The 25,130-nt window shown below is 37.5% G+C and overlaps 1 protein-coding gene and 1 long non-coding RNA gene across 4 annotated transcripts in view; both read right to left on the reverse strand.

The window, feature by feature from the left end:
- Positions 1 to 25,130, reverse strand: part of med1 (mediator complex subunit 1) — a 237,032-nt gene that overhangs the window by 71,705 nt on the left and 140,197 nt on the right. The gene's annotated exons all lie outside the window — the stretch shown is intronic.
- On the reverse strand, positions 3,185 to 10,738 carry LOC309485882. The gene is made up of 3 exons (XR_014201301.1): positions 10,445 to 10,738; positions 3,488 to 9,902; positions 3,185 to 3,225 (listed from the first exon to the last, which is right to left on the reverse strand). It is a non-coding gene; the product is annotated as an uncharacterized lncRNA (long non-coding RNA).

The raw sequence follows: 25,130 nt of genomic DNA on the forward strand, positions 1-25,130 counted from the left end.
CCTAGCAAATTATAGACCCATTTCAAATCTATCATTTATGTCTAAAATACTAGAAAAAGTTGTGTCCGCTCAATTGTGCTCTTTCTTGCAAGAAAATGATATCTATGAAAAATTTCAGTCAGGATTCAGGCCGCATCATAGCACAGAAACTGCGCTCGTTAAAAATACAAATGATTTACTTCTAGCTTCTGACCAAGGCTGTATCTCAATACTAGTTTTACTCGATCTTAGCGCTGCGTTCGACACTATAAATCACAAAATACTCTTAGATCGACTACAAAACTACACTGGTGTTCATGGACAGGCATTAAGCTGGTTTAGATCGTACTTATCAGACCGCTACCATTTTGTCTGTTTAAATGGGGAAAAATCGAAGATAACGTCAGTAAACTATGGAGTGCCGCAAGGATCTGTGTTAGGCCCTCTGCTATTCTCAATATATATGCTGCCACTTGGTAATATTATAAGAAAACATGGAATTAATTTCCACTGTTATGCTGATGACACTCAATTATATATTTCATCACGACCAGATGAAAACAAATTATCTAAATTGACAGAGTGTGTTAAAGATATAAAATACTGGATGACGTGTAATTTTCTGCTATTAAATTCAGATAAAACGGAGGTATTACTTATGGGTCCAAAAAACTGCCCACAAAACCTCTTACAATGCAACTTCAATTTAGAAGGATGTCCTGTTACTTTATCCTCTACAGTAAAAGACCTGGGAGTTATACTGGATCGCAACTTGTCTTTCGAAAATCATATTTCATATGTTACAAGAACAGCCTTTTTCCACCTTAGAAACATTGCTAAGCTACGTAACATGCTATCTGTCTCTGATGCAGAAAAGTTAGTTCATGCATTCATGACCTCGAGACTAGATTACTGTAATGCTTTATTAGCTGGTTGTCCTGCATCCTCAATAAACAAGCTACAGTTAGTCCAAAATGCAGCTGCTAGAGTTCTTACTAGGTCAAGAAAATATGATCATATAACACCAATTCTATCATCTCTACACTGGTTACCTATTAAGTTCCGTATCAATTACAAAGTATTACTAATGAACTATAAAGCCCTAAATGGTTTAGCTCCTGGGTATTTAACGGAACTTCTATCGCCCTACAATCCATCGTGCTCTTTAAGATCACTAAATTCGAGGCTTCTGGTCATTCCTAGGATATCTAAGACCACTAAAGGAGGGAGGGCGTTTTCACATTTAGCTCCTAAACTCTGGAATGGCCTTCCTGATATTGTTCGAGGCTCAGATTCGCTGTCCCAGTTTAAAACTAGATTAAAGACGCATCTCTTTAGCCAAGCATTCACATAATACTTACCTTTTATACTACAGTTGAATCAGATTGAATGCATTAATATTATGAACAGCAGCTACGCTAATTATTTCCCATCTGCTTTTCTGTCGTTATCTCGGGACACTAGTAGAGGGGTAGAGGATGCTACTGCGGCAATATGTGATGCTCATGATAATCTGATGTCTTGAGTGCCTTTGGGTCTCGCTCCCTGTTTGTGCCATCGATTTGTAAGTCGATCGGCTTGTTTCTCTACCTGTCGAGGAGCACTAGTTTCATGGGACTCACCGGCTATATGCTGAGGGTGTCCATGATGAAGCTCTGTTGTGTGTACCATCTGGTTTGGTGGTCCCGTAAGTAACTTTGTTTCAAGAACTGCAATCCTTTGTAAAAGTCTGTGGCAGTTAGGTGCAGCAAGTAGATTCTTGAACCAGAAGAGGCATTTTCTCTCTTATCCTTATGAATGTAGGCAGTGCAGTTGTGTTTTCCTTTCCCCGGAATGTAAGCTGGTCGGGTAAAAGAATTCTGCGTTTTTGTAGTAATCCAAACTTTGTCGTTTGAGCACTGTGCTGATTTGCTGAAGTTAAAATGAGGTGATAAAAGGAGATAAAATATAAAAATATAGGATAAAATATAAAAGCGATAGAGCAAAGCGCGGAGCAGTAAGCAAGAGCACCCGAACAGTAGCTGAGCAGGAAGTGGAATGGTTGTGTGAGTATAAAATGAACAAATATGGTAATTGAAACTAGACAGATGACTAAATTTGAACATTGTGATTAACAATGAAGTAATCATTAAAACAAAGTTTGCTTTACCTAGTAACAGAAGGGTTTGCATATGAAGAACCAATCAAATTCATATAATTTTGCCATACCTCCCTATTCTATAAAAACTGTTGTACTCGTGTTAGCTGGTGGGATTCTCAATGGAATTTGTCTGAGATCCTCCGGCCTTGTTTCTTCTTGGGGGAGATTCTCTGAGAACTGCTCGAGAGATCCTCCGGCCATGATTAAAGCATTTAGAGGACATTTGCTGAAGTCTGTTTGTCGATTATTCCTGTGCAGGAAGTAAGCTAGCTAGGGGAACAGGTATTAGCACCCAGCCGATGTCAATGTGTAGACGCGCTAGGGTATAGGATTAGACTCATCTGCCGTCGATGTGTAGACGCGCTAGAGTATAGGATTGATTAGCACCCAGCCGCCGTCGATGTGTAGGCGCGCTAGGGTATAGGGTTATACTCAGCCGACGTCGATGTGTAGACGCGCTAGAGTATAAATGTTATAGGCACAGGTAGACTTAGGCCCTGTCCCATTTCTCCCCCCTTAAAACTTCCACTTGGTTTTGAGTGCCCTTGAAAGTAAAGTTCCCTCAACGAGGGAAGTGGAGTTGAAGATCTTTCCCTATGAAATGGGACACCACTATATGCAAATTAGCGCGGCAAACGTCACTACGTCAAGTGTAAAATAATCAGTTTATTACTTTAAAATAACACAGCATAGTTTATTATAGATAGATTAATGCTTATTAAAGCTAAAGTTATTCATTCAAGAGCTGGGAGTAATTTTCTCTTTGCCTTTAGTTGTTTCATTCACATTAAAGGTGTAATCATTAGCAGGTTTATTAGACGCTGACACTTTAAGACCGAATGCAGATCTAATAATACACATTTTCTCCCAACTATTCCACAACTAACTCCCATTTAAGACATAAACTGTGTTAAAGTGAATCTCCAAACCGGTCATTTAGCCATATTTTTGTCTGTATTTGATCGTTTAGAAAGAAACCCAAAGTATAGTTTACTTGTCTAGTTGCAGTCCGTTTCCGAACGCGCGCGCGTGCCGCCATGGGAACAGGGTCAACGTCTCTTGCGCGGATCATTGTGCTTATAATAGCTCTTTTTACAATCAAACACCTCCCGCAATTTAGAATCAGCAGACACTGCATTTACAGAGCTGTTTGGGTTTAACGTTAGGGAGAAGTTACAGCGCGCTGTAAAGAAAAAGATGAAGCACTAGACGAACGCGGCTAGTTTTTAATAGTTTTACCTCACATCATCTTTTTATAATCCTTGGAAACCAAAATTAAAAATAAAATTAGATTAACTACCCAGATCAGATGTATATTTGATGGGCAGACTCTCTCGAAGCACTCGGCAGTCGGCAGATATCATGAACATCGTCACATAGATAGCTTCGTGAAATATTTTCTAACATTAGTGTTCAAAACTTAACAGTCCATTGGATGTGCATCAAACTAACATATTCCAACATATTTAGAAATTGTACCATGCTTATTTGCGGAAATATACTTATAATTAAATTATCCTTTCCAGCGGTGTCCGCCATCTTGTTTAAAAAAAAATTACCGGCTTGCTGAGTCCGCAAGGTATCCTGGGTAATTTCATCTTCCACTTCGTTTTAAGCCTGCATCGGACCACACTATGTTTTGAGGGTTGATTTTAAGGGGAGAATAGCACTCCCCCTTGCTCTTTAGAGTATTGGGACACCCTACCCCTACACGAGAACGCGCAAAAACAAGGGTTAGGGCAGAAATCTAGAGTAAGGGGAGGTATTGGGACAGGCCCTTAGGTCAGATGAGATGGGACTTAGTTAGGTTTAGGGAAAAATCTACGACAGTAATTATAGTTAATAGTAATAAGAATAAAGATAAGCATATGTGTAGCCTATCAGACAATGAGAATATTTTATACAAAACGAAACCATCATTAACACAGTCCAGCATCAGACAACAACAGCGCAGCATAATGTTGACACCAAACAGGTGTTGACGCTTGATAAGGCAGAACATGATCCCAGATGTTCCAACAACGTAGGGTTGTAACCTACCAACTGGTTCTATCACCTGCAGACACATAATAATCTTCGAAAACACTACCATTTCGATGTTCACGCTCCACTTCTTCTGCTAGTGAATTTAACGCTCGTATCAGCTCTGCTGCCGCTCCCTTCCAACACCTCAAAATACGTACTATAGCCTAGGTTTACCTGTTGCCGAGCCCTGCCTTCACGCAGTGATTGACAGAGTGGGAGGGGGCGGGAACGTGATCGGCTCAGAATGCATTTTCAATTTGCACATTGAATTTTGCTACATTCATTGTGGGACATTTAATGAAGATGCAATCGCAAGTGTCTTAACAGAGTGTAAATGCAATTAAAAAAAATGATCGTTTTGCAACAGTTTTTGCTTGAACATTTTAAACATCTAATCATTTCTGAAATACATATTAATTTTGCAACTTATAAAGCGTTAAAATATGTATTCAATTTATATATTAAAACTAGTGTATGAAATGGCAAATGTAAATTATATAATCGATTTTTCATTTTGCACCAACATTGCACAAATGTAAAGGAAAATTTAAATGCAGAAATGCATTGCCATTTTACATACTGCATTGTCATTTTGATTACATTTCAAATTGAATATTGCTACCCATATGCTTCCATACATGTACAGAGACTAAGTAAGCAGGACTCATCAGTGGCATCAAAAAACGAAACAACTGTGAACATGCTGATATCAAGAGAAACTATAGGGCTGTGCAATTTTGGGAAGAAATTTGAGATTTTTCTGGTTAAAATTGCGATTTAAAATTTACAAAAAAAAATATAATAATGAACACCAGGTTTGTTGTGCCTTGTAGGCATATACTTGTAGGGCTGCATAAAATAATAACAATAGCCCAATAATAATTTTTACTTTACAAAAATGCTAAACAAATCGTTATAAAGGAACTTCAGTACACTACACTAGAGAAAAATATATCGATTATCATATGTTACTTCAAATGTTTCCATTTGTTAAGACGTTATGAAATGAGATTGGAGTAAAAAACAATGTTTGGCGCGTTTTGCTTTTCAATCGCACAGCGAAAGTGACTCAAACTCACAGTGCGTGCAGAGAGCATTTAATGAAGCGATCGAGCCGCTCCAAACTATGAAACATTATTGTTACCACATTATAAATATTTACGTTTGAGCAGATATCCACAAACACAGTATTTAACAGTAAAAACGGGTCTAAACATTATAATATTCACCATATTAGTGTAAACACTCATATTAGCCTACTTTAATATCATGCTGTGTTTTATTATCGAACATAAAAACATCCTTGTGTTGTACATGTTTATAAATGTAGCACTGAAAAGTTGCCTACCTGTCTATAGTTCATATTTCAACATGTTTCTGTCTATTTCATACATTTTACTCTTGCACCAGTTTAACTAGTAGCTACAATGTGAAGTTTATGCAACACTAACACGCTTACTCAGGGTATATGCAGGAATCATAGAGATGAATTTACTACCTTTTACTACCTTTTTTACCACCTCCACAATATTTTTTACTACCATCACGACATCAAGCAGCAGCCCTTTTTTTGGGGGTGTGGTGGGGTGGGCGGGGTATGTAAAGCACCACTTACTACTTACTATAAGGTATAAGTGTGACACTGTCACACCCATCATACATATTAGGTACACTAATGTTTAATTGTTATCATTAAGTAGGCCTATTGTCATTGTCAATTATGTTTTTTTTGTAGTGTCGAGTTGAGTTTCAGTTGTCCTTATCTTAACCCTAGCCCTTGAGTTATCCTAACCATAGCCCTTAGCCCTAATAAGGTGAATAATAACCTTGGCACTTTGTCATTGCTATCAACTCCGACTCACTCGACATTAAGCCTTTTCATGTGCTTGTCCTCTGGACAAGTAAATCTGTCATTCACTTGTCCGAGTAAAAAAGTTGCTTGTCCGGAATGTTTTTGGTGTGTGTGTGCTGTAAATATAATTTATTCTGAAGAAATATCCTCATCTGTGTTAAATCAGCTCTGATATATTTAAATCTGCATATTGTCATATCTGCACCTTTAAAGGAAATATTTTTAAACAAATAAGAAACGTTGGAAAGAATGATACTTTTAAACATGAAAGTAAACCGCCAGTAGGAGGCGTCAGGCGACCGTCTTAATGAGCGAGTCATTGAGTCATTCATTCAAACGATTCGTTCAAACAACTGATTCATTCAAGAATGAGACATGTTTATGAATGGGACATTGAATCTTTGACTCAGCCAATTCGTTCAAAACGCTGAATCATTCAGTAATGAAACACGGTTAAGTGTTGCTGTGAGATGCGTTACAGTTCTGCTGTGATCTTTGTTTGGAACTATTTTTGCTGCTGAAACAGAACAAAAACAGTCAATATTGTGTCTAAAATGTAAGTAACTTAATTTGAACTGTTTATTGAACTGTTGTATCAAAAGCAATGTCACATTTTCAGTCGTGATGGTACTCAAGAAAACAGCACTCGTCGTGTGAGGTTGCTAAACTGTATCATATGTTAAAAATATTAAAACACATTTTGAATTTTGGCACTGGCAGTATGTTGTTAACTGAGTTTAAACTGAGTTTACATTTGTTTGGATTTCTCCTCGAGAGGCTGCGCGAGCCTCAACAGCGCAACCTTGTTACCGTCAGTAGCCTAATACATCCACTATCGATCGCAACTTACAATAAATATAAATACAATCAGAATCATTCTCTCATTTTAGTGATTCCCTAGTTATTTATAATTTTTTTGTTATTGACGTTTAATTAGGCTACTTGTCCGGTCGGGCAAGTAAAATTCTCTTTTACTTGTCCCTTCAAAAAATCCACTTGTCCCGGACAAGCGTTAATGTCGAGCCCGTCAGGTCCTGTTAGCACCGTATATATATTTTTTAATTATGCTAGATGAAGTTAAAATATATGGAGACACAAATATTAAGCAAAAAAATGGAAACTCATATATTGAGGTGGTGATGAAAAATTTACTACCAAGTCAAATTGCGTTTGTTACCTTTTACTACCTTTCAAGGGCCTTAATTTTGGTAGATTATTTTTACTACTTTTACTACCGCGCGGACACCCTGTTACTATTATGAGTGGGAATTTCTTACCTTAAAAAAAGATCTCTCTATAAAGCTCCAGGCCCTGATGGCCTTCCAGGTGAGCTGTATAAAAAAATTGAATGTAACCCTGTGCCCATATCTACATAGGGTGTTCACTCAAGCCCACACGGATGGTGTCCTACCTCCTACTTTAACAGAAGCGGTTATTACAGTGATACATAAAAACGGTAAGGACCCAGAAGAGGTTGGCTCTTTTCGACCTATTTCTTTATTAAACCAAGATGGGAAATTATTTTCTAAAATTTTGGCCAATAGATTGAGCCCCTTTTTAAATAAATTAGTACATCCAGACCAAACTGGTTTTATACCAGGTAGAAATTCTTTTTTCAATCTTAGACGTTTATTTAATATCATGTATGCTACTAATAGACCACAAGAAGAGCTAGCCATCCTTTCACTCGATGCTAAGAAGGCATTCGACCAAGTCGAGTGGCCGTATCTATTTGAAATTTTAAAGAGATTTAATTTTGGAGAAAAATTCATATCAATGGTAAAGCTTCTTTACAACAACCCCTGTGCACAGATACTGACTAATCAAATATTGTCCCCCCGTTTCAGACTACATAGAGGTACGAGACAAGGGTGCCCTCTTTCCCCCTTAATTTTTGCTTTAGCAATCGAACCCCTTGCCGAGAGTATCCGCTCAGACCCTTTAATTCATGGTTATAATACACAAAAATCTATAAACAAAATCTCATTATATGCCGATGATGTTTTATTATTTATCTCTCAACCCCAAGTCACAATCTCACAGATACTCGATAAAATAAATTCATTTGGGACCTTTTCTGGTTACAGGATAAATTGGAATAAAAGCGAGCTAATGCCCATGCAGGTGCGGAATATTGCCTGGTTACAGAACCTCCCTTTTAGTGTATCTTCAGAAAATTTCTATATGGGGAGGCTGCAGACCTGGAGCCGGTAGATCTACGCCCCTAGCAGTTTTACACCCCTGGCAGTTTTACGCCCCTGCTGTTCCTGATGCTTCCAATAGGGGGGGATATACTGCGAAATAACACCATTAAATCGACGCTCAAAACTTACACATTAATAACCGTCCCGTTCATAGATTTTGCCCGAATTTGTGTTTTTTGTTAATTTAAATATCTGTAGATATTAGGTTGGGCTTCACTCAGCCTATACAGAAGACTATTTGTTTTTATGAATTAAAAAAATAACACACATAGTTGGATCAGATGATAAGTAATGATATATGACCTACTGTAGAATAGTTATATATGACCTACTGTAGAATAGTTATATATGACCTACTGTAGAATAGTTCATTGAATATTGAATATATTAATATTGAATAAATAATAATAATAATAGTAATTAATAATAGAATATTCACTGTATGTTTTTATACAGGAGACTGAGTAAAATATGTTGTTGTGAAATTATATAAAGTTACATTTAGATATTAACCATATTTAGCCCATTAGACATACAGCACCGTGTAATCATATGGATCCTGGATTAAATATCTGCTGTACTATTCACTTAGTCATCATACAGCTACAAAACAGTGTCCTACATAGCATTTTATGAAGACAAACACAATTTATCCCTTTTCTAAAGTTCCAAGGGCCATTTATAAGAAGGAGACAATATTGTTGTTCACAAAAACATTATTTATCAACACCATTTATGAATTATGATGACTCCTGTAGATGACTCCCCTATGGCTTGCCACTCTTCTTTAACTGTTTTTCTATCCTCCTGTCAAAGTGCTTCTGCTCACTGATAAAAATAAATAAATAATTAAACATAAAAAAATTTTTTGGTAAAAAGGACATCCATGGTGAATTTGATCTTGTCAAATTCACAAGCAGCAGGACTCACTGTTAAATTTTTTATAAAATTCCTGAATCCTTTTTTTGATCACAGTTGCTTTGATACATTTCAACATTATTCATTATAACAATTCATTATTTCCTTCGTTAGTGAAATTATAAATTCACCTTCGCAATTCATCAGGACACATTTACAAAATAAAGTGTAATAGAAATGTATTGAAAACATGCTTAACAGTTTATGACAAATATGACTTATGCAAGGAACTAGTATAATAGGCCTATATTTTGATCAACATGACATAAAGAGTTGATAATGTTGGAAACAGCAGACAGTTGTACATTATCAATTGCATGAATGTACCGAAGCATTTGCAATTTGTATAAAATGAGAAATTGCTTTTATGATATGCACAAGTGACAAGATGATGTGATTTCAGGTGTGATCTGAGAAATGCACCAAAGCAACTGAGATAAACTATAAGACTTATTGGAGAACCTGCAGAATCACTGTAGACCACCTAAGAGTCACAGACCACATAAAAGAAAGTGTTACGAGAACACAAACTGCCTTTTATTTTGAGTTTCATATCTGTGGGTATTTCATTAAAAAAAACCTAAACTTTAAAAAAATGTAAAAAGGACGTCCATGGTGAATTTGATCTTGTGTGTGTGTGCTGCCCAGAATTTATGTCAGGTGAGTGTGGATTGCATCAATTTACTCCTGATCTTCAAAGTACAACGGCACAGGCACTTGTTGGTGGAACACTTTTGGAAAAAGTGTCAAGACACTTTGATTTCTTTTGGCCATAGATGATGGACTGTGCAGAGAAAATTGAAAATGACATTAAAAACATGTATTTGTATGTCATTTATTTACTAGAGAAGCTATTGGTTTGGAATGCAGTTAAAAAAAGAGATGGGTGTTTATAGTTTATACAAGTTAATACAAGAGAGAGAGAGAGATTTAAATTTCCTTAAGTAGCTAAAGCAAACACACACCTTTATGGGATGCATCATGCAAGTTACTTGGCAAAGACAGAGTATGATAAATCCCACATTAAGTGCACACAGCCTACATTTTAATCCAGATCAGTGAGCTATTTTAAGAAAAATTTATATTTAGATATAAATGAGATAGTTAGATCATCTCATTTTATAAGAAACAACTCAAACCAGAAAGGAGTAAAGGAGTCTTACCAGAAGAGGCAAGATAAAGACAGGCAACAAAAGAAAATTCAAAAGAAAATTAATTTTGAAAGTGAGTAGAGAAGACTTGGGGCAGCTAAACTTACACGTGGTAAGCTATAACTTATAAATTTAAGCCAGACAAACAATAACTTTAGCGGATTATTTTATATACTTCAATTCGTGTCGCTGTACAGCCTCCCCCTACTGGACGCATCAGGAACAGCAGGGGCGTAAAACTGCTGGGGCGTAAAACTGCTTGGGGCGTAGATCTACCGGCTCCAGGTCTGCAGCCTCCCCCTACTCGAAAATTTGGGCACTGTGATCCCAGACCCTCTATGGGAAAAGAGTTTGGAACATACTCATCGATGTTCTAATAATGCTAGGCACTGCCTAATTCACTTTAAGATTCTACATCATCTTCACTATTCTAAGGAGAGGTTACACAAAATATACCCTGAGATATCCCCTCTATCCCCGTGCTGATGGCTTACACCCAAGCAGATTCGGAGCGGCTCTTCTGTCAGATAACATCTCCAAAATGTTAAATACCCTTTGACTAGTAACCAAAAGTCCAAATCATAGTCTCTGCTGCACCAATTCAACTGATATAAATACTATTGTAGAACATTGCATAGAAACCGTGTCTATTCCTCGTTTAGTGAGATCAAATAATAAATCTAATGCAGGATCTAGGAAAAATCTAATTGTTATTAAAACAGAAAATGTTGCTATTAGTAAACAAAAACTATTTCTAAAGCTAGGTCTTCTAAACATTAGATCACTCACACCTAAGGCAGTTAATGTAAATGAAATAGTCACAGATAATAGCTTCGATGTACTTTGCCTTACTGAAACCTGGCTTAAACCAAATGATTATTTCGGTATTAATGAGTCTACTCCTCCTGGATACTGTTATAAGCATGAGCCCCGTCTGATTGGTCGTGGCGGAGGTGTTGCAACCATTTATAGAGATATTCTAAATGTTACTCAGAAAACGGGTTCTAAGTTTATTTCATTTGAAGTACTTGTACTAAATGTTACGCTCTTAGATGTTAGAAAAACATCCCTATTATCTCTAGCCTACCGTATATAGACCGCCAGGGCCTTACGCTGATTTCCTAAAAGAGTTTGCAGATTTTCTCTCAGACCTATTAGTCAATGTCGATAAAGCATTAATTGTTGGAGATTTTAACATACACGTAGATAATCCAAATGATGCGTTAGGAGCTGCGTTTACAGATTTATTAAATTCATTTGGGGTCAAGCAAAACGTCACCGGACCAACACATCGTCTTAATCATACACTCTATTTAATTATATCACATGGAACCGATCCAACCGATATAGATATCATTCCACAAAGTAATGAAGTCACTGATCACTACATGGTAACTTGCATATTACGTACTGCTGTAATATGTCATGCAGCGCCGCGTTATCGACCAGGCAGAACAATCCTTCCATCCACCATAGATAATTTCTCAAATTGCTTATCTAATTTGTCTCAGCTGCTGCCTGAACCCAAACAAACAGATGAACTAGAAGAACTAACTAGCACTATGAGCACCATTCTCTCTAGAACATTGGATGTGGTTGCACCTATTAAATTAAAAAAGGTCAGAGAGAAAAATAAAGCACCATGGTATAACAATACTACGCATGATTTAAAGAGAGAAACCCGTATTTTAGAGCGTAAATGGAAACAAACTAATTTAGAGGTCTTTAGAATCGCGTGGAAAGACAGTATGTCACGTTATAAAAAGGCCCTAAAAGCGGCCAGGGCTGAGCACCTCCGCAAACTAATAGAAAACAACCAAAATAATCCAAGGTTTTTATTTAACACCGTGGCTAAACTAACAAATAAACAGACGTCACCCGAACAAAATATCCCGTTACAGTTCAGTAGTAATGATTTCATGAACTTCTTCACTGAGAAAATAGAAAGCATCAGAACCACAATTGTAAACGTTCAATCTTCAATCGCGCCTTATAATTCAGCTTCAATTATCACCCCGCAAGAACAATTACAGTGCTTTACAACTATAGAACAAAAAGAGTTAAATAAACTTATCACTTCATCTAAAACAACAACATGTTTATTAGATCCTATACCAACTAAACTACTGAAAGAAGTGTTACCTGTAGTGGAAGAGCCTCTCCTCAATATTATTAACTCGTCTTTATCTCTAGGTCATGTTCCAAGAACATTTAAACTGGCAGTTATAAAACCTCTCATTAAGAAACCACAATTAGATCATAATAATCTAGCAAATTATAGACCCATTTCAAATCTTCCATTTATGTCTAAAATATTAGAAAAAGTGGTGTCCGCTCAACTGGGCTCTTTCTTGCAACAAAATGATATCTATGAAAAGTTTCAGTCTGGATTCAGACCGCATCATAGCACTGAAACTGCGCTCGTTAAAATCACAAATGATTTACTTTTAGCTTCTGACCAAGGCTGTATCTCAATACTAGTTTTACTTGATCTTAGTGCTGCGTTCGATACTATAGATCACACAATACTCTTAGATCGACTACAAAATTATACTGGTGTTCAAGGACAAGCACTAAGCTGGTTCAAATCATACCTATCTGACCGCTACCATTTTGTCTATTTAAATGGAGAAAAATCGATCATAACTCCAGTAAACTATGGAGTGCCGCAGGGATCTGTGTTAGGCCCTCTGTTATTTTCAATATATATGATGCCACTTGGAAATATTATAAGGAAACATGGAATTAGTTTCCATTGTTATGCTGATGACACTCAAATATATATTTCATCAAGGCCGGATGAAAACGCTAAATTTTCCAAATTGACAGAGTGTGTTAAAGATATAAAAGATTGGATGACGCGTAATTTTCTTTTATTAAATCCAGACAAGACAGAGGTAATACTTATCGGTTCAAAAAACCGCCCACAAAACCTCGCACAATACAACTTTAACATCATAGGATGTCCTGTTACTTTATCCGCTACAGTAAAAGACCTGGGTGTTATACTCGATTGCAACCTGTCTTTTGAAAATCATATTTCATATGTTACAAAAACAGCCTTTTTCCACCTTAGAAACATTGCTAAGCTACGTAATATGCTATCAGTTTCTGATGCAGAAAAGTTAGTTCATGCATTCATGACCTCGAGACTAAATTACTGTAATGCCTTATTAGCTGGTTGTCCTGCATCCTCAATAAACAAGCTACAGTTAGTCCAAAATGCCGCCGCTAGAGTTCTTACGAGATCAAGAAAATATGATCATATAACACCGATTTTATCATCACTGCATTGGTTACCTATAAAGTTCCATATTAATTACAAGGTATTGCTACTGACTTATAAAGCCCTAAACGGCTTAGCTCCAGTCTATTTAACGGATCTTCTATCGCCCTATAATCCATCGCGCTCTTTAAGATCACTAAATTCAAGGCTTTTGGTCATACCTAGGATATTCAGAACCACCAAAGGAGGGAGAGCATTTTCACATTTGGCTCCAAAACTCTGGAATAGTCTTCCTGATACTGTTCGTTGCTCAGACTCGCTCTCCCAGTTTAAAACTAGATTAAAGTCGCATCTCTTCAGCCAGGCATTCATATAATCCCACAGTTCAAACTACAATCCGGCCTCTAGCTCATAAATGCCAGAGGAGAACTGGCCCCCGACTGAGCCTGGGTTCTCCCAAGGTTTTTTTTCTCCATTAGGTCACCTGATGGAGTTTTAGGACACCATTAGGTCACTTGATGGAGTTTTTCGGTTCCTTGCCACTGTTGCCTTTGGCTTGCTCAGTTGGGGATATTTTGGGGATATTTAATTTAATTTTATCAATCAATAAATTCCTCTTGAAACAAACTTTGTTGTATTATTTAAATTTAATACTGTGAAGCTGCTTTGATACAATCTGTATTGTGAAAAGCGCTATACAAATAAACTTGACTCTATGTGACAGATGCCTTGTTGCAGAAGACACGTTTCTTTACAGCTTCGTCCTGTGTCCCAAGGTTAAGATCTTTTGGTTTAATATCTTCAGTTTAATTTCTAGGATACTTAAAATACAATTGGAGCCTAATCCACACATGATTATTTTAGGAATTTCAGACGATATTAAAAGGTTAAACAACTATCAACAATGCCTCCTGTCCTATACACTGTAAAAAAAATTGCTGCGATTATTTATCACAACTTAAAATCCAACATTGTTTCAACTTTAAAAAGTATGTGTTCATGCTTGACTTAAAATATTAAGTTTAGTTAACTTTAGTTAAGTTGGATATTTAAGTTATCTCAACAAATTTTAAGTTGTTATAACTAATCGCAGCCACATTTGTTTACAGTGTAGTCTCATCACCGCAAAGAAGCTACTTCTCATGCATTGGAAAAATAAAGAAACACCCACCACAAAGATATGGCTTAGTGATCTTACTAACACTCTCTACTTAGAGAGAATACAATATATTCTTATGGATAAACTCCCACACTTTGAAAAAGTGTGGTCACCTCTCATTCACTATCTCACACCTGGCAGTGGAAATTAATGTTTCCCTCTAACTATAATAAAGTAGTATTTAGACGGAAGGATAAGGCTGGGTAGGGTGGGAAAGAGGGATTATTTAGGATTGGTTTTTTTTTCTGTACTCTGTATGTCTATCTGTTGATTCTGTTCTTCTTTTACCATTGTTGTATGTTCTAAAAACCAAAAGAGGACAGTATGTCCTAACTGCACACATTTCTATGTGGATATACATTATACTCTTGTGTATGATGTAGATAATATAACGATGTGAATATGTGCTCTAATAAAAATATTTGAAACTAAAAAAGATCTCTCTTATCTTCAAATCTCGTTCTTCTAATTCTTCTGAGGTAAATCCAAGGTAAACAGCATAGCACAGACCAACGTGTCTTCCAAACTCGATGAGGACTGAAGTTTGATTCTTAGTTTTGAGGTGATGAGGGCGTTTACAGGTTTGCGTTCCTTCACGTGGACGATTTGCATGTCAATTGCTTGTGCGCGCCTGGGTGTGGTCACATTAGAGGTAATGAGTACTCGCTTGAGAAACTGTACATCTCATTGCTTTTATACGGATTACTTAAACAGAGAATATTTGTTTTTGATATGATTTACATAATAAAAAAATTAAAAAAGAGACGTCAAGCTTTGAAAAGACATGTCTCATGTCTGTATGGAAAGCATTCACTGAGTTACAGTTCATTTTCTGTCGCATTTCAGAATGAACTTCACATTGAGTGAGACGGCAGAACGTGCATCATGTTTATTTTCTTTATTTTACGAAAAACAACATTTTGTTTTTAATATGAGTGTACACACATAAAAGACGACATTTAACAGTTTTGAATGATGTATTACACTTCCCTGTATGACAAAGTGTTACTATATTTTGCACTGATAAGAATAAAAGCGAGGTGAACCGCCAACCCCAGGGGGTTAAATAAAGGTTAAAGATAATTAACAAATCACAGATTCTTTATTTTTTTTGCATAAAATAAAACTTTTCTGGAAATGGGGTTGTAGTAATAGAAGACCTTTGCTGTAGTAATGATGACAGTAGCGCACACAAAAGTAGCAGCTGTTCCGTGCTCCGGCGCGGTTAGATGAACCACGTTCTGGGCCACCTCTTACTGGCGGGCCAGGGAAAGTTAAGTGAACCGCGAATCGAGCGATCACACAAGTCAAACGAACCAGACTCAGGGCGTCAAACCGGGCACGGTTCAGATCGCCTAGTCTGAGTACACCCTAAAACAGCACAGACCACATTATTTTATTCATTACTGCTCCACATGAGTTTAGGGGCCCTATCTTGTCCCCAGCGCAATTTACTTTTTAAACCGACGCATGTATCATTCCTATTTTGCACCCGCACACAGCGGACTTTTCCCTCCACAGACGCACGCCGGTAAACTTGGGAATGAACTTGTGCTCCCGGGGGCGGTGCAGCGAAAAGAGGCGGCGTGTTTCGGCGCAAACGTTCCCTGATGCTATTTTGCAGGTTTAGAAAATTCCGCCACTGGCCAGGAAAAACTGCTCCTGGCGTGTGCCTGGCAAATCCGCCGTTATAATAGCAATTCGCCATGGAACAAGTGCGCCTGCTCTTAAAGGGAATGTGAGATGTCGCTCTGATTGGTTTATTTCACGTTACGCCCAAACCACACCTATGAATAATGAAGCTACTTCAGACCAACCCATTTTAGATTTGCGTCGGGCGCAAGTGTCATTTATCCCGCCGGTATAACAGCAACATCGCCCAAGACCCGCCCACAAAGTTACTTGCGTTTCGCGCTTGATACTTGCGTTTCAGATCATTAAAATAGGGCCCTAGATGTTTTTATCTGCACACAAGATAATGATCTTTCATATTAGTAGACTACATTTAAACAGTAGTGTTTGATAGGCAAGAATTGCACGTATGTAGACACAAAAACTTGAATGATTTACACTACCGTGGTCTTCTTGAGAAGCACGTCCATTTTTTATTTTTGTATGCTACTGCAAGTTATTATCTGAAATCTGAATAATATTAAATGTAAATTTACCTAAAATATGTTCATGCCATGATGAATGAAACCATAAAACATTTTTAATTCTAACTTCCAGATAATCACAGCACTGCAGTACATTCACAGTTGAGGGAAACTGGAATGTAATTTCCATTGCAAATATTCTTGGTATTGGCTTGACAACCCTGTAGTGTCTACTAACTAGTGTGTTTGGTTAGGCCTATACACTACTATTCAAAAGTTTAAGATTGGTAAGATTTGTTAATGTTTTAAAAATAAGTCTCTTCTGCTCCCCAAAGCTGCATTTATTTGATCCAAAATACAGTAAAAACAGTAATATTGTCAAATATTACAATAGCTTTTTTTCTATATTTTAAAATGTAATTCCTGTAATGGTAAAGCTGAATTTTCAGCATCATTACTCAATTCTTCAGCGTAAAGGATTAAAGAAATTAATACTTTTATTCAGAAAGTATGCATTCCTAAAACCCCATTGGGGACAAATGTGGGCAAAATTATTTTGATTTATTTTTTAAAAATACTTCCCTTGATCTGAGCAGTACAAGACTTGGCTACTTTTCCTAAGTTTGCCACCTGAACACACACAAAAAAAATGACACGATTCTACAATGTTAAGTGGGTGAAAAAAAAAAAACCTCCTTAATTGTTTGTTCGTGGACAAAAATGGCCACCTATAGGAATGAATGGGAAAAACTGTAATTCAGAGCATTCTTGTTTTTTTGTAAAAAAAACCCAAACAATAAATCCAATACAATGTATATCTAACATATACACAAATGGAGGGCTGATCCTGTACAACATTCTCAACATGGCAAAAACTCTCACTCATACACACACACACACACAAAGCATTCAATGAGCCTATGACAGAGCTGGGCTTTTTTTTTATTTTTATAAAAACTCACTCACACATACAAAAATGATCCAATCAATGATGTCAACCAATGGAATGATCCAATCAACCACCTGGCTCATCACCCTCTCTCTCTCTCTCTCTCTCTCTCTCTCTCTCTCACACACACACACACACAAACAATGCATTCAATGAGATGACAGAGCTGGGCTTTCTTTTTTTTATTTTTTATAAAAACTCACTCACACATAAAAAAACAAATAATTGAATGAGCCAATGTCTGACCATGTTTTTTGGTATGATCCAATCATCCACCTGGCTCATCAGACTCTCTCTCACACACGCACACATGCAGGCACACTTCAGAGTCAGATCAAAGTGCTACTGCAAAGTTTTTTTTTCTTTGTATAGTCTCACCTAACACAGATATATTTTTTTTTAATTACAATTTTAACTTGTGATAGTCAAAAACTTAAGAGGTCAAATTAATTTTATACAGTGGTTCCGAGGTCAGCCTATATACAGCCATTGAGTACTATAGCCATCTAGTGGCTATTGATATTATTGTTTTTTTTTTCTTAATTTAATACCAATATAAGACACCAGATGCCAGCAAAAACACTTCATCTTTAGGATTTAACTCTCAGAACTTAGTGGAATGATATTTTTAATGTAGTTAAATAAATATTAAATATAACATAAAAATAAGCATAATTTACATATAAAATGTGGTACTTTTAGAGGTAAATAAATAAAAAAATACCCCCAAAATAAATAAAAAAATACCATAAATTGATAGTATAAATTTTATCGAAGACAGTGATATAACATTTATAAAAAAAAAAAATTGGATCACACCTGAGACCTCTGTGCCCACATTTGTCCACCTATGAACAATTAAGGGCTGTTATGTGAATAGGGTATGAGGGTTAAATTGATCAAAAGTGACAGTAAAGACATTTATGATGTTACAAACGCATTCTATTTCAGATAAATGCTGTTCTTTTGAACTTTCTATTCATCAAAGAATCCCTAATTTTTTTTTACACAATTGTTTTCAACATTTAAAAAAATCAGAAATGTTTATTGAGCTGTAAATCATATTAGTATGTCTGAAGGATCATTTGACACTGAAGTCTGGAATAATGATGCTGAAAATGACACTATACAATTTATTCAAATTTAATTATTTTAAATTGTAAATATATTTCACAATATTACTGTTTTTACTGTATTTTCGATCAAATAATGAGCAGAAGAGACTTCTTTTAATAACAATCAAAACATACATTATACAACACGGGTTTAATAATGGAATTCAGATTTAAAAATGGGATACAACTGCTGTATTATAGAACTTAACAACAACAACAACTAGGAGTACAATAAAAATAATAATAATAAGTTACACGTATACCGAAGGATTTTTGGCGCAATTTGGCTGTCGTCGCATTATCCAGGTGGATGCTGCACTTTGGTGGTGGTTGAGGAGATTCCTAAGCTGGTCTATAATACATCAGCTTATTGGTGGAGAGGAGACAGAGTGATGAAGGCCAATCAGTATATATGGGGATTATTAGGAGACCATGATGATGGACAGAGGCCAATTGGCAAATTTGGCCAGGATGCCGGGGTTACACCCCAACTTTTTTTTTTTTTAAGGAAATCCTGGGATTTTTAACGACCAGAGAGTCAGGACCTTGGTTTAACGTCTCATCTGAAGGATGGTGCTTGTTACAGTATCACTATACTGGGGCATTAGAACCCACACAGACCACAGGTTGAGCACCCCCTGCTGACCTCACTAACACCTCTTCCAGCAGCAACCTGGTTTTCCCAAGAGGTCTCCCATCCAGGTACTGACTAGGCTCAACCCTTCTTAGCTTCAGTGGGCAACCAGTCTGGGGCTACAGGGTGATATGGCTGTTGTAAAAAAATCCTAAGAGTTGAACATGCTCCTCAAGATGACAAAGGTATTATAAATCATTAAAGTTTCTGCTTTGAACAGCTCTTTCCGTGGGTACATACGTGCAATTCTTCAAAGAAGCCTATCGAACATTACTGTTAACGTACTAATAGAAAAGCAAAGCAAAATAAACGTAACAATTTCATGCTGATCTTCATTATCTTATGTGCAGGGAAAAACAGCTGAACTTCTGCGGAGCAATAATGAATTAAGTAATGTGGTAAGCGCCGTGCTGGTGAGATCAGTTCGTGCCGCGCTGTCCGTGTGGTGGCACAAGCAAATACATAAAACGGAATTGCCTCATTACATATCGTTCATAAAAAATATATCGATATATTGTACAAACTTGATATACCGCCCAGACCTACGCAATAGTACTATTTAAAACCCTGCTTACTGTGGACTGACGGCCCCAAGTCATCACTGGTGCACTACTGCTATTTCCAGTTATAGCAAAAATATTTTACTTAAATTAAAAGAAAAGAAAAAGAAACAAAAAAATAAGTAATTATTACTTTCATTTCTGCAGTTAGATCATTGATCATTTATAGAGTGGGCAAAGTTATTACATTTCTAACTAGATCAGTTACAATAAAAATACATTGACAATCAAGCTTGTATAGTTTTTTTTAGCAAGTCTCTGTCATCATATATCTCCAATTCATTATATCTTCATTGGAAAGTGTGTGGTCTCCTCTCTTCCGCCATCTTGTCCACCTAACTATGTTAGGATACCTCTCCAGCACTCTTAAAGGGGACTTATTTATGCCCCTTTTTACAATATGTAATACAAGTCTCAGGTGTCCCCAGAATATGTCTGGTCATTTATCACATGTTATAATAAATGATCTGTGGGGTATTTTGAGCTGAAACTTCAAATTTTTTAGTGGAAGGACGAACTCGTGGGTTCTCAGGTTTCATGAATATCTTTGGGTTTGGGATGGGTTCAGTTTGTAACTAAGAAAAACTATATATGTAGTTAAAGGTTATGGTTTGCGTGCTGCCTTCTGTGTTGTGGCTGAAAGAGCGGACGAGAGCTGGAGGCAGCACTTATATAATTTATTTACATTTAGCAGACGCTTTTATCCAAAGCGACTTACAAATTAGGACTAAAATAAACGAGTCATTGTGCTCATTGACTGATCGTAGGCTTCTGGTAGGGATGTAGATTTGTTGGAGCGAGTGGAAGTAGGAGGGAGCTGAGCCTGTGATAGATCTGTAAGCAAGCGTCAATGCCTTGAACCTGATGCGAGCAGCGAGTAGTAGCCAGTGCAGAGAGATGAACACGAGTGACGTGGGCCCTTTTGGGCTCGTTGAAGACGAGACGAGCTGCAGCGTTCTGAACCATTTGTAGAGGTTTAGTTGCACATGATGGAAGTTAAGCCAGAAGAGCATTGCAGTAGTAAAGCCTAGATATGACCAGGGCCTGGACGAGAAGTTGTGTTGCATGCTCAGTTAGGAAAGGCCTGATCTTCCTGATGTTGTGCAGTGCAAACCGGCATGATCGAGTTGTCTTTGTAATTTGGTCTGTGAAGGTCAGCTGGTCATAATTTTGATTTATTATTTATTATTTGATTCATTATTATTGGTCACAACTGATATATTAACAGAACTGTTTTGAGTGTGTGCTCCCACTCTTGCACGCTCTTTCGGTCACAACACAGCAGATGGCACGCAGTCCTTAACTATGAGTGTAATAAGGCAAACAATTACTAAGGGAAAATGTATTACAGTGCCAAATGATGCAGGAGAAGCAGCACTGCAACAAATTCTACCAATTAATAGGAAAAATATTCGTCAGTCACAGTCACTCCTCGTGTTTGCTGGATAACAGGTGAGCCATGGGATAGCACAAAATCATACATAAACCTCTAAAATTTCTACGCAATAATGGGTCTCATTCATTAAACACGAGCAGAACGAATTTTTGTGTAAATCGTGTGTAAAGTGGTTCTGGCGTAAATTTTTGGATTCGTTAAAATGTTCGTATTTGTACGAAAGAAATCTACACCTGCTCCCACCCACGCGTAAATAGTGCGTTTAACATCCAAACGTTTTGCTCATTAATAAGGCTGCATTTTAATTCATCTTAATCAGGTACATATTTACACAGCATTTTGAAAAAATATTATATATAGTAATTACATACGGTTTTTCTTTTTACTTTTATTATGAGATGTAGATATGCTCGATGATGATGGTGGTCGTCCTCCAGTTTGAATACGATTTTTTTTCGAAGTGAACTAATTAGTTTTTTGCAGTCAAGCTTCATGTCGAAACATTTTCTTTTCACTTCTGGGACTGTTCGATTAACAGATGAAACTCCATTAACTGCATCTGTAATATGCTGCCAAGCTTCCTTTTTTTTTAGGACCTGATACGCCACTATATACGCTTGAAAATAAAATGTGGCGTTTTGAATGAACTTCTGATAATAAAACTTCAATTTGTGCATCTGAGAAATTTCTCTTTTTCATTCGCTTTTGAGAAGACATGTTGAAATTAGGGCTGTTCGATTCCGGATTTTTTGGAATCGATTCCGATTCCTGTTTCTGGAATCGAAAGAATCGATTCTAAGAATCGATTCCTCACTGTTATTTTCGATTCTTTTTTCTAAATACCAACACCGTGTTTAACATTGTCACATCTTACCGTGCCACACAGCGAGAAACTCTCTACACCGGGCGTGACAAAGCGACGGTTGCAAATCCATTTGTCCTTCCTATTAGACGTATTGCGAGTGCTGCTTGGTCATAAATAGAATGAGACATTTACTTCGGGGATTTGTCTCGTCGTGTTACCTGCGTCAGGTGTAGACAGTAGACAGTGTAAAGACTAGGAATATGTTCACCATATACATATATGCGGTAGATTCTGTTTTACATAAACACACACACACGTATACATACACTTATGTATGTGGATAGATCGATTTTTATTTATTTGTGGTACATATAAAACTATAGCTAAAATTCATGTTAAATTCTAAAAGAATTTACTTTATACATACAAACTTTTTAGGACCTTTACACATATTAACTTTTTTTAGGCCTTTACACATATAAACTTTTTTTACACGCACACCTGCAAACTAACACCGTTTTTACGGCGACACAAATAAAGCACGAAAAGAGCTCTTTTCTGTCTGTGTCATACTGTATGTAGGTCACGTGCCCACTATAATGTTCGCACCGTCTATGGTTCGCACCCCTAAACACAAGCACTGTTCCCACAGTAACCATTCCTCCAGCTCACGCTGCGAATGCAATAAATGTAGGTCGTGTGCCCGCTATGAAGTGCGTACCACTAGACATAAGCACTGTTCCCACAGTTTCAAGTTTTCGTAAAAAAAGTAAAATACCTTGGATGCATTCTTTTTCGCGTGAGTGTGATTGATTGTTGTTGTCGATTGATTTAATAAATCAGATTTATTCTTCTTGTTCTAAACTACAACGAGTAAGATCAAACCCCGCCCAGCAACCGATTCTGAAGATTTCACTGGGTCAGTCATTGCGCTGATTGCTTACACAATGCTGAAATAATCATCCTACCCTAAACCATACTGTGTCACGACTGGATCCATTTATTTAGTCTGAACTTTATTTCTTTACAGGTGACGTGATTGTGTTGAAAAATGAAATCGGCTACAGGCCGCGGATTGTGTTAAAAAAAAAAAAAAAAAAAAAAAAAAAAATCTTAAAGAGGAGTCGATTCCCCTTAATCGAATCGATTCCAACCTTTGGAATCGACTCTCAATTCCCAATGCCTCGGAATCGATTCTTTTTGTAATCGATTCCCAGCCCTAGTTGAAATCCTTCGTTTGGTGTCATAATATGATGCCAATATATAGTTGTCAGTCGGATTTAATGGGCGGGATTTATGGTAATTGAGAATGAGCGTGCCCGCGCGTCCCATTTACGACTGATTGGAATTCATTAACACACACACACACACACACACACACACACACACACACACACACACCACTATCACATCTAACGTTTACGAAGTATTTGTGAATCAGGAGCGCAAATCACTCACATAATTACTCGTATATTTACGAATGTTTCATGAATGAGACCCAATGTGTGTAAGTGTAAAGTAAATAAGTGTAAACTGAGTGCAGTGCAAATCAAATAGCCATGCTGCTGTCTCTGTGTCTCAGAAATCAGAGCTTTGTTAGCCTATACTATCAATAAAATACTGCATCATAAACATTTTCTACAATTTGATATGTACAGTGGGGAGAACAAGTATTCGATACACTGCCGATTTTGCAGGTTTTCCCACTTACAAAGCATGTAGAAGTCTGTAATTTGTATCATAGGTACTCTTCAACTGTCAGTGACGGAATCTAAAACAAAAATCCAGAAAATCACATTGTATGATTTTTAAGTCATTAATTTGCATTTTATTGCATGACATAAGTAGTTGATACATCAGAAAAGCAGAACTTAATATTTGGAACAGAAACCTTTGTTTGCAATTACAGAGATCATACGTTTCCTGTAGTTCTTGACCAGGTTTGCACACACCGCAGCAGGGATTTTGGCCCACTCCTCCATACAGACCTTCTCCAGATCCTTCAGGTTTCAGGGCTGTCGCTGGGCAATACGGACTTTCAGCTCCCTCCAAAGATTTTCTATTGGGTTCAGGTCTGGAGACTGGCTAGGCCACACCAGGACCTTGAGATGCTTCTTACGGAACCACTCCTTAATTGCCCTGGCTGTGTGTTTCAGGTTGTTGTCATGCTGGAAGACCCAGCCACGACCCATCTTCAATGCTCTTACTGAGGGAAGGAGGTTGTTGGCCAAGATCTCGCGATACATGGCCCCATCCATCCTCCCCTCAATACGGTGCAGTCGTCCCCTTTGCAGAAAAGCATCCCCAAAGAATGATGTTTCCACCTCCATGCTTCACGGTTGGGATGGTGTTCTTGGGGTTGTACTCATCCTCCTTCTTCCTCCAAATACGGCGAGTGGAGTTTAGACCAAAAAGCTCTATTTTTGTCTCATCAGCCCACATGACCTTCTCCCATTCCTCCTCTGGATCATCCATATGGTCATTGGCAAACTTCAGACGGGCCTGGACATGCGCTGGCTTGAGCAGGGGGACCTTGCGTGCGCTGCAGGATTTTAATCCATGACGGCTTAATGGTTTTCTTTGAGACTGTGGTCCCAGCGCTCTTCAGGTCATTGATCAGGTCCTGCCGTGTAGTTCTGGGCTGATCCCTCACCTTCCTCATGATCATTGAAGCCCCACGAGGTGAGATCTTGCATGGTGCCCCAGACCGAGGGAGATTGACCGTCATCTTGAACTTCTTCCATTTTCTAATAATTGCGCCAACAGTTGTTGCCTTCTCACCAAGCTGCTTGCCTATTGTCCTATAGCCCATTCCAGCCTTGTGCAGGTCTACAATTTATCCCTGATGTCCTTACACAGCTCTCTGGTCTTGGCCATTGTGAAGAGGTTGGAGTCTATTTGATTGAGTGTGTGGACAGGTG

Source organism: Leuciscus leuciscus, assembly GCF_965113295.1.
Source record: "Leuciscus leuciscus genome assembly, chromosome: 21".
NCBI classification, from domain to species: domain Eukaryota; kingdom Metazoa; phylum Chordata; class Actinopteri; order Cypriniformes; family Leuciscidae; genus Leuciscus; species Leuciscus leuciscus.